Below are 17561 nucleotides of genomic sequence, written 5' to 3'. Positions count from 1 at the left end.
TTGGTTCCATCAGGTTCCGCAGTGTCACCATGGTCTCCTTTGATCCGCACTGTCATCATGGACAATTGGTTCCATGAGGCCCCGCAGTGTCACAATGGTCCCTTGCTTCCATAGCTTTTACGTTGTAACAATGGACTCCTTGCTTCTATGAGCTAGCCTGCTTTTTGCAGAGGTGTCTTTGGTTCCAACAAGGCCCCGCTGTGTCTCAGTGCACCCTGGCTTCCATGTGGATCTGGAGTATCACAAAGGCTCCTTGGTTCCACCAGGTCCTGCTGTGTCACAATGGGTCCTGTGGTCCCTGAGGCCCTCCAAAGTCATTGTGGAGGCTTGCTTCCATGAGGTTCCATTATGTGCCAGTGGTCATCTTGGTTCCAGGAGTTTCCTTAGTGTCACAATGCTCTCCATGCTTCCATTAGGCCCTGCTTTGCCACAATGGTCCCCTTGTTTCCATGAGGCCCCGCTGTGTCACAATGGACCTATGGTTCCATGATGTTGCGTGGTGTCACCGTGCTCTTCTTGAATCCGCAGTGGAACCATGGACCATTGGTTCCATGCGGCCTGGCTGTGTCACAATGGGCTCCTTGATTCCATGATTCCCCACGGTGTCACAATGGAGCCTTGTTTCTAGGAGGTTCTGTACTGTCACAATTGCCTCCTTGATGCCATCAGCCCCTGCAGTGTCACAATGGCTCCTTGGTTCCATGAGGAACACAATAGCTTGGCATAAGCATTGAGCAACAGCTGCTGAACACACCTGGCAACATCTGCTTGCATCAAAAGAGGGCTTCAAGCTGACAATGGCACCAGCAGCTTCCATCTGCAACAGAGACCCAGGAAAGGACAGGCTGTGCCGGTTTGGACAAATGTGGAGGAAAATATCCTCTGATAGAAGGCAGGTTACACCCAGCCCTCCCCCACCAGGTTTTTGGAAAAAAGAACTTTCCTGGGAAGAAAGTGAAAGGGATAAAAACTATTTTTTTAACAAACACACAGGAAAAGGATAACAATGCTAAATATTAAAAGCTCTCGCTGTGCAGAGAAAGCTGGGATAATTTGAGAGTCCTTCTGTGTTTCGGTGGGGTCTCCTGAAACATCCATAGACAGCGAGGCCCGTGCAAAGAAACAGGGAGCGATTCTTGAGAGAAGTTTCAGAGCTCTTTCTTCTCCAGCCACATGGGCGGGGCACTGCCAAAGAACTGAGCAATCACAGCACAACCAGGGCCCTCCTCGCACAGGGCAACACAAAATAAGCAGTGCTGAACAGGATTAGGGCACATGTGAGCAGGGAGCAGGGAGACCCCCGTGCCCAGGCCATGCCTCTACCCCAGGGTCCCCTCTCCCATGACCTCATGGCAGGGGGGAGGAACCCCAACACTTCCGGAGGTGTAGTCTCTCTCCTCCTCCTTGCAGCTGGCTCATGGGCCCACATTCAGGGCCCCCACCTCGGGAGAAAATTCTCCCAATGTGCTCTGATGTTGAAAGAGTCAAGAAGAGAAGAAGGGAAAAAAAACCCCCGAAGTCCCAGGAAAACAAAGTTCAACTCTCCATCTCCCCCCAGAGAAAAGGAGCTGAAAACTGGCTAAAAAGAAACCAAGTTGCTTCCTCTGCTCTTGCTGCAAGCAGGATGCAGAGGAGTGTGTATGTGTGTCCTTGAACAAACGCTCTGAGAAGTTTGTCCGGTTTTTTTTCCTCTCCCCCCTCTCAGGCTCAGTTGAAAGGCACAGAAACGCACAAAGTTCACTTCTGGGCATAGAGCAGCAATAGGGGATACACACAATAAAGTCACCCCAAGACACAGGGACAGAGAATTCAGTGGAAAGACTCCGAGAATTCTGCTCCCAGAGATCATTCATTCCTGCTCACACTGACCCTTGTAGAAAGGGGACATCGTTCCAGGCAGCCTGTACTGAGCATGTGGCTCCTGAGTGGGGTTTGTTGTTTAGGAAACCTGCTCCGGCTTTTCCATTCTTTCCTTCCAAACAGGAAAACTTCTCCTGGGGCTGTGTGCAGGCAGAGCCCTGAGGAGAGCAGGTGGCACATGGTGCGCTGGGCTGGGACAGCCAGCTGCAGAGCTCAAGGGAAGAAGCCCAAAGTGTCACAATGGCTCCTTGCCTTCCCATGCAACACCTGGGTCACAATGGTCTCCTTGATTCCATGAGGCCCCACTGTGTCACAATGGCTCCTTGGTTCCATCAGGTTCCGCAGTGTCACCATGGTCTCCTTTGATCCGCATTGTCATCATGGACAATTGGTTCCATGAGGCCCCGCAGTGTCACAATGGTCCCTTGGTTCCATAGGTTTGATGTTGTAACAATGGACTCCTTGCTTCTATGAGCTAGCCTGCTTTTTGCAGAGGTGTCTTTGGTTCCAACAAGGCCCCGCTGTGTCTCAGTGCACCCTGGCTTCCATGTGGATGTGGAGTATCACAAAGGCTCCTTGGTTCCACCAGGTCCTGCTGTGTCACAATGGGTCCTGTGGTCCCTGAGGCCCTCCAAAGTCATTGTGGAGGCTTGCTTCCATGAGGTTCCATTATGTGCCAGTGGTCATCTTGGTTCCAGGAGTTTCCTTAGTGTCACAATGCTCTCCATGCTTCCATTAGGCCCTGCTTTGCCACAATGGTCCCCTTGTTTCCATGAGGCCCCGCTGTGTCACAATGGACCTATGGTTCCATGATGTTGCGTGGTGTCACCGTGCTCTTCTTGAATCCGCCGTGTAACCATGGACCATTGGTTCCATGCAGCCGTGTCACAATGGGCTCCTTGATTCCATGATTCCCCACGGTGTCACAATGGAGCCTTGTTTCTAGGAGGTTCTGTACTGTCACAATTGCCTCCTTGATGCCATCAGCCCCTGCAGTGTCACAATGGCTCCTTGGTTCCATGAGGAACACAATAGCTTGGCATAAGCATTGAGCAACAGCTGCTGAACACACCTGGCAACATCTGCTTGCATCAAAAGAGGGCTTCAAGCTGACAATGGCACCAGCAGCTTCCATCTGCAACAGAGACCCAGGAAAGGACAGGCTGTGCCGGTTTGGACAAATGTGGAGGAAAATATCCTCTGATAGAAGGCAGGTTACACCCAGCCCTCCCCCACCAGGTTTTTGGAAAAAAGAACTTTCCTGGGAAGAAAGTGAAAGAGATAAAAACTATTTTTTTAACAAACACACAGGAAAAGGATAGCAATGCTAAATATTAAAAGCTCTCGCTGTGCAGAGAAAGCTGGGATAATTTGAGAGTCCTTCCGTGTTTCGGTGGGGTCTCCTGAAACATCCATAGACAGCGAGGCCCGTGCAAAGAAACAGGGAGCGATTCTTGAGAGAAGTTTCAGAGCTCTTTCTTCTCCAGCCACACGGGCGGGGCACTGCCAAAGAACTGAGCAATCACAGCACAACCAGGGCCCTCCTCGCACAAGGCAACACAAAATAACCAGTGCTGAACAGGGTTAGGGCACATGTGAGCAGGGAGCAGGGAGACCCCCGTGCCCAGGCCATGCCTCTACCCCAGGGTCCCCTCTCCCATGACCTCATGGCAGGGGGGAGGAACCCCAACACTTCCGGAGGTGTAGTCTCTCTCCTCCTCCTTGCAGCTGGCTCATGGGCCCACATTCAGGGCCCCCACCTCGGGAGAAAATTCTCCCAATGTGCTCTGATGTTGAAAGAGTCAAGAAGAGAAGAAGGGAAAAAAAACCCCCGAAGTCCCAGGAAAACAAAGTTCAACTCTCCATCTCCTCCCAGAGAAAAGGAGCTGAAAACTGGCTAAAAAGAAACAAAGTTGCTTCCTCTGCTCTTGCTGCAAGCAGGATGCAGAGGAGTGTGTATGTGTGTCCTTGAACAAACGCTCTGAGAAGTTTGTCCGGTTTTTTTTCCTCTCCCCCCTCTCAGGCTCAGTTGAAAGGCACAGAAACGCACAAAGTTCACTTCTGGGCATAGAGCAGCAATAGGGGATACACACAATAAAGTCACCCCAAGACACAGGGACAGAGAATTCAGTGGAAAGACTCCGAGAATTCTGCTCCCAGAGATCATCCATTCCTGCTCACACTGACCCTTGTAGAAAGGGGACATCGTTCCAGGCAGCCTGTACTGAGCATGTGGCTCCTGAGTGGGGTTTGTTGTTTAGGAAACCTGCTCCGGCTTTTCCATTCTTTCCTTGCAAACAGGAAAACTTCTCCTGGGGCTGTGTGCAGGCAGAGCCCTGAGGAGAGCAGGTGGCACATGGTGCGCTGGGCTGGGACAGCCAGCTGCAGAGCTCAAGGGAAGAAGCCCAAAGTGTCACAATGGCTCCTTGCCTTCCCATGCAACACCTGGGTCACAATGGTCTCCTTGATTCCATGAGGCCCCACTGTGTCACAATGGCTCCTTGGTTCCATCAGGTTCCGCAGTGTCACCATGGTCTCCTTTGATCCGCACTGTCATCATGGACAATTGGTTCCATGAGGCCCCGCAGTGTCACAATGGTCCCTTGCTTCCATAGCTTTTACGTTGTAACAATGGACTCCTTGCTTCTATGAGCTAGCCTGCTTTTTGCAGAGGTGTCTTTGGTTCCAACAAGGCCCCGCTGTGTCTCAGTGCACCCTGGCTTCCATGTGGATCTGGAGTATCACAAAGGCTCCTTGGTTCCACCAGGTCCTGCTGTGTCACAATGGGTCCTGTGGTCCCTGAGGCCCTCCAAAGTCATTGTGGAGGCTTGCTTCCATGAGGTTCCATTATGTGCCAGTGGTCATCTTGGTTCCAGGAGTTTCCTTAGTGTCACAATGCTCTCCATGCTTCCATTAGGCCCTGCTTTGCCACAATGGTCCCCTTGTTTCCATGAGGCCCCGCTGTGTCACAATGGACCTATGGTTCCATGATGTTGCGTGGTGTCACCGTGCTCTTCTTGAATCCGCAGTGGAACCATGGACCATTGGTTCCATGCGGCCTGGCTGTGTCACAATGGGCTCCTTGATTCCATGATTCCCCACGGTGTCACAATGGAGCCTTGTTTCTAGGAGGTTCTGTACTGTCACAATTGCCTCCTTGATGCCATCAGCCCCTGCAGTGTCACAATGGCTCCTTGGTTCCATGAGGAACACAATAGCTTGGCATAAGCATTGAGCAACAGCTGCTGAACACACCTGGCAACATCTGCTTGCATCAAAAGAGGGCTTCAAGCTGACAATGGCACCAGCAGCTTCCATCTGCAACAGAGACCCAGGAAAGGACAGGCTGTGCCGGTTTGGACAAATGTGGAGGAAAATATCCTCTGATAGAAGGCAGGTTACACCCAGCCCTCCCCCACCAGGTTTTTGGAAAAAAGAACTTTCCTGGGAAGAAAGTGAAAGGGATAAAAACTATTTTTTTAACAAACACACAGGAAAAGGATAACAATGCTAAATATTAAAAGCTCTCGCTGTGCAGAGAAAGCTGGGATAATTTGAGAGTCCTTCTGTGTTTCGGTGGGGTCTCCTGAAACATCCATAGACAGCGAGGCCCGTGCAAAGAAACAGGGAGCGATTCTTGAGAGAAGTTTCAGAGCTCTTTCTTCTCCAGCCACATGGGCGGGGCACTGCCAAAGAACTGAGCAATCACAGCACAACCAGGGCCCTCCTCGCACAGGGCAACACAAAATAAGCAGTGCTGAACAGGATTAGGGCACATGTGAGCAGGGAGCAGGGAGACCCCCGTGCCCAGGCCATGCCTCTACCCCAGGGTCCCCTCTCCCATGACCGCATGGCAGGGGGGAGGAACCCCAACACTTCCGTAGGTGTAGTCTCTCTCCTCCTCCTTGCAGCTGGCTCATGGGCCCACATTCAGGGCCCCCACCTCGGGAGAAAATTCTCCCAATGTGCTCTGATGTTGAAAGAGTCAAGAAGAGAAGAAGGGAAAAAAAACCCCCGAAGTCCCAGGAAAACAAAGTTCAACTCTCCATCTCCCCCCAGAGAAAAGGAGCTGAAAACTGGCTAAAAAGAAACCAAGTTGCTTCCTCTGCTCTTGCTGCAAGCAGGATGCAGAGGAGTGTGTATGTGTGTCCTTGAACAAACGCTCTGAGAAGTTTGTCCGGTTTTTTTTCCTCTCCCCCCTCTCAGGCTCAGTTGAAAGGCACAGAAACGCACAAAGTTCACTTCTGGGCATAGAGCAGCAATAGGGGATACACACAATAAAGTCACCCCAAGACACAGGGACAGAGAATTCAGTGGAAAGACTCCGAGAATTCTGCTCCCAGAGATCATTCATTCCTGCTCACACTGACCCTTGTAGAAAGGGGACATCGTTCCAGGCAGCCTGTACTGAGCATGTGGCTCCTGAGTGGGGTTTGTTGTTTAGGAAACCTGCTCCGGCTTTTCCATTCTTTCCTTCCAAACAGGAAAACTTCTCCTGGGGCTGTGTGCAGGCAGAGCCCTGAGGAGAGCAGGTGGCACATGGTGCGCTGGGCTGGGACAGCCAGCTGCAGAGCTCAAGGGAAGAAGCCCAAAGTGTCACAATGGCTCCTTGCCTTCCCATGCAACACCTGGGTCACAATGGTCTCCTTGATTCCATGAGGCCCCACTGTGTCACAATGGCTCCTTGGTTCCATCAGGTTCCGCAGTGTCACCATGGTCTCCTTTGATCCGCATTGTCATCATGGACAATTGGTTCCATGAGGCCCCGCAGTGTCACAATGGTCCCTTGCTTCCATAGCTTTTACGTTGTAACAATGGACTCCTTGCTTCTATGAGCTAGCCTGCTTTTTGCAGAGGTGTCTTTGGTTCCAACAAGGCCCCGCTGTGTCTCAGTGCACCCTGGCTTCCATGTGGATCTGGAGTATCACAAAGGCTCCTTGGTTCCACCAGGTCCTGCTGTGTCACAATGGGTCCTGTGGTCCCTGAGGCCCTCCAAAGTCATTGTGGAGGCTTGCTTCCATGAGGTTCCATTATGTGCCAGTGGTCATCTTGGTTCCAGGAGTTTCCTTAGTGTCACAATGCTCTCCATGCTTCCATTAGGCCCTGCTTTGCCACAATGGTCCCCTTGTTTCCATGAGGCCCCGCTGTGTCACAATGGACCTATGGTTCCATGATGTTGCGTGGTGTCACCGTGCTCTTCTTGAATCCGCAGTGTAACCATGGACCATTGGTTCCATGCGGCCTGGCTGTGTCACAATGGGCTCCTTGATTCCATGATTCCCCACGGTGTCACAATGGAGCCTTGTTTCTAGGAGGTTCTGTACTGTCACAATTGCCTCCTTGATGCCATCAGCCCCTGCAGTGTCACAATGGCTCCTTGGTTCCATGAGGAACACAATAGCTTGGCATAAGCATTGAGCAACAGCTGCTGAACACACCTGGCAACATCTGCTTGCATCAAAAGAGGGCTTCAAGCTGACAATGGCACCAGCAGCTTCCATCTGCAACAGAGACCCAGGAAAGGACAGGCTGTGCCGGTTTGGACAAATGTGGAGGAAAATATCCTCTGATAGAAGGCAGGTTACACCCAGCCCTCCCCCACCAGGTTTTTGGAAAAAAGAACTTTCCTGGGAAGAAAGTGAAAGGGATAAAAACTATTTTTTTAACAAACACACAGGAAAAGGATAACAATGCTAAATATTAAAAGCTCTCGCTGTGCAGAGAAAGCTGGGATAATTTGAGAGTCCTTCTGTGTTTCGGTGGGGTCTCCTGAAACATCCATAGACAGCGAGGCCCGTGCAAAGAAACAGGGAGCGATTCTTGAGAGAAGTTTCAGAGCTCTTTCTTCTCCAGCCACATGGGCGGGGCACTGCCAAAGAACTGAGCAATCACAGCACAACCAGGGCCCTCCTCGCACAGGGCAACACAAAATAAGCAGTGCTGAACAGGATTAGGGCACATGTGAGCAGGGAGCAGGGAGACCCCCGTGCCCAGGCCATGCCTCTACCCCAGGGTCCCCTCTCCCATGACCTCATGGCAGGGGGGAGGAACCCCAACACTTCCGTAGGTGTAGTCTCTCTCCTCCTCCTTGCAGCTGGCTCATGGGCCCACATTCAGGGCCCCCACCTCGGGAGAAAATTCTCCCAATGTGCTCTGATGTTGAAAGAGTCAAGAAGAGAAGAAGGGAAAAAAAACCCCCGAAGTCCCAGGAAAACAAAGTTCAACTCTCCATCTCCCCCCAGAGAAAAGGAGCTGAAAACTGGCTAAAAAGAAACCAAGTTGCTTCCTCTGCTCTTGCTGCAAGCAGGATGCAGAGGAGTGTGTATGTGTGTCCTTGAAAAAACGCTCTGAGAAGTTTGTCCGGTTTTTTTCCTCTCCCCCCTCTCAGGCTCAGTTGAAAGGCACAGAAACGCACAAAGTTCACTTCTGGGCATAGAGCAGCAATAGGGGATACACACGATAAAGTCACCCCAAGACACAGGGACAGAGAATTCAGTGGAAAGACTCCGAGAATTCTGCTCCCAGAGATCATTCATTCCTGCTCACACTGACCCTTGTAGAAAGGGGACATCGTTCCAGGCAGCCTGTACTGAGCATGTGGCTCCTGAGTGGGGTTTGTTGTTTAGGAAACCTGCTCCGGCTTTTCCATTCTTTCCTTGCAAACAGGAAAACTTCTCCTGGGGCTGTGTGCAGGCAGAGCCCTGAGGAGAGCAGGTGGCACATGGTGCGCTGGGCTGGGACAGCCAGCTGCAGAGCTCAAGGGAAGAAGCCCAAAGTGTCACAATGGCTCCTTGCCTTCCCATGCAACACCTGGGTCACAATGGTCTCCTTGATTCCATGAGGCCCCACTGTGTCACAATGGCTCCTTGGTTCCATCAGGTTCCGCAGTGTCACCATGGTCTCCTTTGATCCGCACTGTCATCATGGACAATTGGTTCCATGAGGCCCCGCAGTGTCACAATGGTCCCTTGCTTCCATAGCTTTTACGTTGTAACAATGGACTCCTTGCTTCTATGAGCTAGCCTGCTTTTTGCAGAGGTGTCTTTGGTTCCAACAAGGCCCCGCTGTGTCTCAGTGCACCCTGGCTTCCATGTGGATCTGGAGTATCACAAAGGCTCCTTGGTTCCACCAGGTCCTGCTGTGTCACAATGGGTCCTGTGGTCCCTGAGGCCCTCCAAAGTCATTGTGGAGGCTTGCTTCCATGAGGTTCCATTATGTGCCAGTGGTCATCTTGGTTCCAGGAGTTTCCTTAGTGTCACAATGCTCTCCATGCTTCCATTAGGCCCTGCTTTGCCACAATGGTCCCCTTGTTTCCATGAGGCCCCGCTGTGTCACAATGGACCTATGGTTCCATGATGTTGCGTGGTGTCACCGTGCTCTTCTTGAATCCGCAGTGTAACCATGGACCATTGGTTCCATGCGGCCTGGCTGTGTCACAATGGGCTCCTTGATTCCATGATTCCCCACGGTGTCACAATGGAGCCTTGTTTCTAGGAGGTTCTGTACTGTCACAATTGCCTCCTTGATGCCATCAGCCCCTGCAGTGTCACAATGGCTCCTTGGTTCCATGAGGAACACAATAGCTTGGCATAAGCATTGAGCAACAGCTGCTGAACACACCTGGCAACATCTGCTTGCATCAAAAGAGGGCTTCAAGCTGACAATGGCACCAGCAGCTTCCATCTGCAACAGAGACCCAGGAAAGGACAGGCTGTGCCGGTTTGGACAAATGTGGAGGAAAATATCCTCTGATAGAAGGCAGGTTACACCCAGCCCTCCCCCACCAGGTTTTTGGAAAAAAGAACTTTCCTGGGAAGAAAGTGAAAGGGATAAAAACTATTTTTTTAACAAACACACAGGAAAAGGATAACAATGCTAAATATTAAAAGCTCTCGCTGTGCAGAGAAAGCTGGGATAATTTGAGAGTCCTTCTGTGTTTCGGTGGGGTCTCCTGAAACATCCATAGACAGCGAGGCCCGTGCAAAGAAACAGGGAGCGATTCTTGAGAGAAGTTTCAGAGCTCTTTCTTCTCCAGCCACATGGGCGGGGCACTGCCAAAGAACTGAGCAATCACAGCACAACCAGGGCCCTCCTCGCACAGGGCAACACAAAATAAGCAGTGCTGAACAGGATTAGGGCACATGTGAGCAGGGAGCAGGGAGACCCCCGTGCCCAGGCCATGCCTCTACCCCAGGGTCCCCTCTCCCATGACCTCATGGCAGGGGGGAGGAACCCCAACACTTCCGTAGGTGTAGTCTCTCTCCTCCTCCTTGCAGCTGGCTCATGGGCCCACATTCAGGGCCCCCACCTCGGGAGAAAATTCTCCCAATGTGCTCTGATGTTGAAAGAGTCAAGAAGAGAAGAAGGGAAAAAAAACCCCCGAAGTCCCAGGAAAACAAAGTTCAACTCTCCATCTCCCCCCAGAGAAAAGGAGCTGAAAACTGGCTAAAAAGAAACCAAGTTGCTTCCTCTGCTCTTGCTGCAAGCAGGATGCAGAGGAGTGTGTATGTGTGTCCTTGAAAAAACGCTCTGAGAAGTTTGTCCGGTTTTTTTCCTCTCCCCCCTCTCAGGCTCAGTTGAAAGGCACAGAAACGCACAAAGTTCACTTCTGGGCATAGAGCAGCAATAGGGGATACACACGATAAAGTCACCCCAAGACACAGGGACAGAGAATTCAGTGGAAAGACTCCGAGAATTCTGCTCCCAGAGATCATTCATTCCTGCTCACACTGACCCTTGTAGAAAGGGGACATCGTTCCAGGCAGCCTGTACTGAGCATGTGGCTCCTGAGTGGGGTTTGTTGTTTAGGAAACCTGCTCCGGCTTTTCCATTCTTTCCTTGCAAACAGGAAAACTTCTCCTGGGGCTGTGTGCAGGCAGAGCCCTGAGGAGAGCAGGTGGCACATGGTGCGCTGGGCTGGGACAGCCAGCTGCAGAGCTCAAGGGAAGAAGCCCAAAGTGTCACAATGGCTCCTTGCCTTCCCATGCAACACCTGGGTCACAATGGTCTCCTTGATTCCATGAGGCCCCACTGTGTCACAATGGCTCCTTGGTTCCATCAGGTTCCGCAGTGTCACCATGGTCTCCTTTGATCCGCACTGTCATCATGGACAATTGGTTCCATGAGGCCCCGCAGTGTCACAATGGTCCCTTGCTTCCATAGCTTTTACGTTGTAACAATGGACTCCTTGCTTCTATGAGCTAGCCTGCTTTTTGCAGAGGTGTCTTTGGTTCCAACAAGGCCCCGCTGTGTCTCAGTGCACCCTGGCTTCCATGTGGATCTGGAGTATCACAAAGGCTCCTTGGTTCCACCAGGTCCTGCTGTGTCACAATGGGTCCTGTGGTCCCTGAGGCCCTCCAAAGTCATTGTGGAGGCTTGCTTCCATGAGGTTCCATTATGTGCCAGTGGTCATCTTGGTTCCAGGAGTTTCCTTAGTGTCACAATGCTCTCCATGCTTCCATTAGGCCCTGCTTTGCCACAATGGTCCCCTTGTTTCCATGAGGCCCCGCTGTGTCACAATGGACCTATGGTTCCATGATGTTGCGTGGTGTCACCGTGCTCTTCTTGAATCCGCAGTGGAACCATGGACCATTGGTTCCATGCGGCGTGTCACAATGGGCTCCTTGATTCCATGATTCCCCACGGTGTCACAATGGAGCCTTTTTTTTAGGAGGTTCTGTACTGTCACAATTGCCTCCTTGATGCCATCAGCCCCTGCAGTGTCACAATGGCTCCTTGGTTCCATGAGGAACACAATAGCTTGGCATAAGCATTGAGCAACAGCTGCTGAACACACCTGGCAACATCTGCTTGCATCAAAAGAGGGCTTCAAGCTGACAATGGCACCAGCAGCTTCCATCTGCAACAGAGACCCAGGAAAGGACAGGCTGTGCCGGTTTGGACAAATGTGGAGGAAAATATCCTCTGATAGAAGGCAGGTTACACCCAGCCCTCCCCCACCAGGTTTTTGGAAAAAAGAACTTTCCTGGGAAGAAAGTGAAAGAGATAAAAACTATTTTTTTAACAAACACACAGGAAAAGGATAGCAATGCTAAATATTAAAAGCTCTCGCTGTGCAGAGAAAGCTGGGATAATTTGAGAGTCCTTCCGTGTTTCGGTGGGGTCTCCTGAAACATCCATAGACAGCGAGGCCCGGGCAAAGAAACAGGGAGCGATTCTTGAGAGAAGTTTCAGAGCTCTTTCTTCTCCAGCCACATGGGCGGGGCACTGCCAAAGAACTGAGCAATCACAGCACAACCAGGGCCCTCCTCGCACAGGGCAACACAAAATAAGCAGTGCTGAACAGGATTAGGGCACATGTGAGCAGGGAGCAGGGAGACCCCCGTGCCCAGGCCATGCCTCTACCCCAGGGTCCCCTCTCCCATGACCTCATGGCAGGGGGGAGGAACCCCAACACTTCCGTAGGTGTAGTCTCTCTCCTCCTCCTTGCAGCTGGCTCATGGGCCCACATTCAGGGCCCCCACCTCGGGAGAAAATTCTCCCAATGTGCTCTGATGTTGAAAGAGTCAAGAAGAGAAGAAGGGAAAAAAAACCCCCGAAGTCCCAGGAAAACAAAGTTCAACTCTCCATCTCCCCCCAGAGAAAAGGAGCTGAAAACTGGCTAAAAAGAAACCAAGTTGCTTCCTCTGCTCTTGCTGCAAGCAGGATGCAGAGGAGTGTGTATGTGTGTCCTTGAAAAAACGCTCTGAGAAGTTTGTCCGGTTTTTTTCCTCTCCCCCCTCTCAGGCTCAGTTGAAAGGCACAGAAACGCACAAAGTTCACTTCTGGGCATAGAGCAGCAATAGGGGATACACACAATAAAGTCACCCCAAGACACAGGGACAGAGAATTCAGTGGAAAGACTCCGAGAATTCTGCTCCCAGAGATCATTCATTCCTGCTCACACTGACCCTTGTAGAAAGGGGACATCGTTCCAGGCAGCCTGTACTGAGCATGTGGCTCCTGAGTGGGGTTTGTTGTTTAGGAAACCTGCTCCGGCTTTTCCATTCTTTCCTTGCAAACAGGAAAACTTCTCCTGGGGCTGTGTGCAGGCAGAGCCCTGAGGAGAGCAGGTGGCACATGGTGCGCTGGGCTGGGACAGCCAGCTGCAGAGCTCAAGGGAAGAAGCCCAAAGTGTCACAATGGCTCCTTGCCTTCCCATGCAACACCTGGGTCACAATGGTCTCCTTGATTCCATGAGGCCCCACTGTGTCACAATGGCTCCTTGGTTCCATCAGGTTCCGCAGTGTCACCATGGTCTCCTTTGATCCGCACTGTCATCATGGACAATTGGTTCCATGAGGCCCCGCAGTGTCACAATGGTCCCTTGCTTCCATAGCTTTTACGTTGTAACAATGGACTCCTTGCTTCTATGAGCTAGCCTGCTTTTTGCAGAGGTGTCTTTGGTTCCAACAAGGCCCCGCTGTGTCTCAGTGCACCCTGGCTTCCATGTGGATCTGGAGTATCACAAAGGCTCCTTGGTTCCACCAGGTCCTGCTGTGTCACAATGGGTCCTGTGGTCCCTGAGGCCCTCCAAAGTCATTGTGGAGGCTTGCTTCCATGAGGTTCCATTATGTGCCAGTGGTCATCTTGGTTCCAGGAGTTTCCTTAGTGTCACAATGCTCTCCATGCTTCCATTAGGCCCTGCTTTGCCACAATGGTCCCCTTGTTTCCATGAGGCCCCGCTGTGTCACAATGGACCTATGGTTCCATGATGTTGCGTGGTGTCACCGTGCTCTTCTTGAATCCGCAGTGGAACCATGGACCATTGGTTCCATGCGGCGTGTCACAATGGGCTCCTTGATTCCATGATTCCCCACGGTGTCACAATGGAGCCTTTTTTTTAGGAGGTTCTGTACTGTCACAATTGCCTCCTTGATGCCATCAGCCCCTGCAGTGTCACAATGGCTCCTTGGTTCCATGAGGAACACAATAGCTTGGCATAAGCATTGAGCAACAGCTGCTGAACACACCTGGCAACATCTGCTTGCATCAAAAGAGGGCTTCAAGCTGACAATGGCACCAGCAGCTTCCATCTGCAACAGAGACCCAGGAAAGGACAGGCTGTGCCGGTTTGGACAAATGTGGAGGAAAATATCCTCTGATAGAAGGCAGGTTACACCCAGCCCTCCCCCACCAGGTTTTTGGAAAAAAGAACTTTCCTGGGAAGAAAGTGAAAGAGATAAAAACTATTTTTTTAACAAACACACAGGAAAAGGATAGCAATGCTAAATATTAAAAGCTCTCGCTGTGCAGAGAAAGCTGGGATAATTTGAGAGTCCTTCCGTGTTTCGGTGGGGTCTCCTGAAACATCCATAGACAGCGAGGCCCGGGCAAAGAAACAGGGAGCGATTCTTGAGAGAAGTTTCAGAGCTCTTTCTTCTCCAGCCACATGGGCGGGGCACTGCCAAAGAACTGAGCAATCACAGCACAACCAGGGCCCTCCTCGCACAGGGCAACACAAAATAAGCAGTGCTGAACAGGATTAGGGCACATGTGAGCAGGGAGCAGGGAGACCCCCGTGCCCAGGCCATGCCTCTACCCCAGGGTCCCCTCTCCCATGACCTCATGGCAGGGGGGAGGAACCCCAACACTTCCGTAGGTGTAGTCTCTCTCCTCCTCCTTGCAGCTGGCTCATGGGCCCACATTCAGGGCCCCCACCTCGGGAGAAAATTCTCCCAATGTGCTCTGATGTTGAAAGAGTCAAGAAGAGAAGAAGGGAAAAAAAACCCCCGAAGTCCCAGGAAAACAAAGTTCAACTCTCCATCTCCCCCCAGAGAAAAGGAGCTGAAAACTGGCTAAAAAGAAACCAAGTTGCTTCCTCTGCTCTTGCTGCAAGCAGGATGCAGAGGAGTGTGTATGTGTGTCCTTGAAAAAACGCTCTGAGAAGTTTGTCCGGTTTTTTTCCTCTCCCCCCTCTCAGGCTCAGTTGAAAGGCACAGAAACGCACAAAGTTCACTTCTGGGCATAGAGCAGCAATAGGGGATACACACGATAAAGTCACCCCAAGACACAGGGACAGAGAATTCAGTGGAAAGACTCCGAGAATTCTGCTCCCAGAGATCATTCATTCCTGCTCACACTGACCCTTGTAGAAAGGGGACATCGTTCCAGGCAGCCTGTACTGAGCATGTGGCTCCTGAGTGGGGTTTGTTGTTTAGGAAACCTGCTCCGGCTTTTCCATTCTTTCCTTGCAAACAGGAAAACTTCTCCTGGGGCTGTGTGCAGGCAGAGCCCTGAGGAGAGCAGGTGGCACATGGTGCGCTGGGCTGGGACAGCCAGCTGCAGAGCTCAAGGGAAGAAGCCCAAAGTGTCACAATGGCTCCTTGCCTTCCCATGCAACACCTGGGTCACAATGGTCTCCTTGATTCCATGAGGCCCCACTGTGTCACAATGGCTCCTTGGTTCCATCAGGTTCCGCAGTGTCACCATGGTCTCCTTTGATCCGCATTGTCATCATGGACAATTGGTTCCATGAGGCCCCGCAGTGTCACAATGGTCCCTTGGTTCCATAGGTTTGATGTTGTAACAATGGACTCCTTGCTTCTATGAGCTAGCCTGCTTTTTGCAGAGGTGTCTTTGGTTCCAACAAGGCCCCGCTGTGTCTCAGTGCACCCTGGCTTCCATGTGGATCTGGAGTATCACAAAGGCTCCTTGGTTCCACCAGGTCCTGCTGTGTCACAATGGGTCCTGTGGTCCCTGAGGCCCTCCAAAGTCATTGTGGAGGCTTGCTTCCATGAGGTTCCATTATGTGCCAGTGGTCATCTTGGTTCCAGGAGTTTCCTTAGTGTCACAATGCTCTCCATGCTTCCATTAGGCCCTGCTTTGCCACAATGGTCCCCTTGTTTCCATGAGGCCCCGCTGTGTCACAATGGACCTATGGTTCCATGATGTTGCGTGGTGTCACCGTGCTCTTCTTGAATCCGCAGTGGAACCATGGACCATTGGTTCCATGCGGCGTGTCACAATGGGCTCCTTGATTCCATGATTCCCCACGGTGTCACAATGGAGCCTTGTTTCTAGGAGGTTCTGTACTGTCACAATTGCCTCCTTGATGCCATCAGCCCCTGCAGTGTCACAATGGCTCCTTGGTTCCATGAGGAACACAATAGCTTGGCATAAGCATTGAGCAACAGCTGCTGAACACACCTGGAAACATCTGCTTGCATCAAAAGAGGGCTTCAAGCTGACAATGGCACCAGCAGCTTCCATCTGCAACAGAGACCCAGGAAAGGACAGGCTGTGCCGGTTTGGACAAATGTGGAGGAAAATATCCTCTGATAGAAGGCAGGTTACACCCAGCCCTCCCCCACCAGGTTTTTGGAAAAAAGAACTTTCCTGGGAAGAAAGTGAAAGAGATAAAAACTATTTTTTTAACAAACACACAGGAAAAGGATAGCAATGCTAAATATTAAAAGCTCTCGCTGTGCAGAGAAAGCTGGGATAATTTGAGAGTCCTTCCGTGTTTCGGTGGGGTCTCCTGAAACATCCATAGACAGCGAGGCCCGGGCAAAGAAACAGGGAGCGATTCTTGAGAGAAGTTTCAGAGCTCTTTCTTCTCCAGCCACATGGGCGGGGCACTGCCAAAGAACTGAGCAATCACAGCACAACCAGGGCCCTCCTCGCACAAGGCAACACAAAATAAGCAGTGCTGAACAGGGTTAGGGCACATGTGAGCAGGGAGCAGGGAGACCCCCGTGCCCAGGCCATGCCTCTACCCCAGGGTCCCCTCTCCCATGACCTCATGGCAGGGGGGAGGAACCCCAACACTTCCGTAGGTGTAGTCTCTCTCCTCCTCCTTGCAGCTGGCTCATGGGCCCACATTCAGGGCCCCCACCTCGGGAGAAAATTCTCCCAATGTGCTCTGATGTTGAAAGAGTCAAGAAGAGAAGAAGGGAAAAAAAACCCCCGAAGCCCCAGGAAAACAAAGTTCAACTCTCCATCTCCTCCCAGAGAAAAGGAGCTGAAAACTGGCTAAAAAGAAACAAAGTTGCTTCCTCTGCTCTTGCTGCAAGCAGGATGCAGAGGAGTGTGTATGTGTGTCCTTGAACAAACGCTCTGAGAAGTTTGTCCGGTTTTTTTTCCTCTCCCCCCTCTCAGGCTCAGTTGAAAGGCACAGAAACGCACAAAGTTCACTTCTGGGCATAGAGCAGCAATAGGGGATACACACAATAAAGTCACCCCAAGACACAGGGACAGAGAATTCAGTGGAAAGACTCCGAGAATTCTGCTCCCAGAGATCATTCATTCCTGCTCACACTGACCCTTGTAGAAAGGGGACATCGTTCCAGGCAGCCTGTACTGAGCATGTGGCTCCTGAGTGGGGTTTGTTGTTTAGGAAACCTGCTCCGGCTTTTCCATTCTTTCCTTGCAAACAGGAAAACTTCTCCTGGGGCTGTGTGCAGGCAGAGCCCTGAGGAGAGCAGGTGGCACATGGTGCGCTGGGCTGGGACAGCCAGCTGCAGAGCTCAAGGGAAGAAGCCCAAAGTGTCACAATGGCTCCTTGCCTTCCCATGCAACACCTGGGTCACAATGGTCTCCTTGATTCCATGAGGCCCCACTGTGTCACAATGGCTCCTTGGTTCCATCAGGTTCCGCAGTGTCACCATGGTCTCCTTTGATCCGCACTGTCATCATGGACAATTGGTTCCATGAGGCCCCGCAGTGTCACAATGGTCCCTTGCTTCCATAGCTTTTACGTT

Source organism: Aphelocoma coerulescens, unplaced genomic scaffold (assembly GCF_041296385.1).
Source record: "Aphelocoma coerulescens isolate FSJ_1873_10779 unplaced genomic scaffold, UR_Acoe_1.0 HiC_scaffold_39, whole genome shotgun sequence".
Classification (NCBI taxonomy): domain Eukaryota; kingdom Metazoa; phylum Chordata; class Aves; order Passeriformes; family Corvidae; genus Aphelocoma; species Aphelocoma coerulescens.
Note: the sequence above shows the minus strand (reverse complement) of the source record.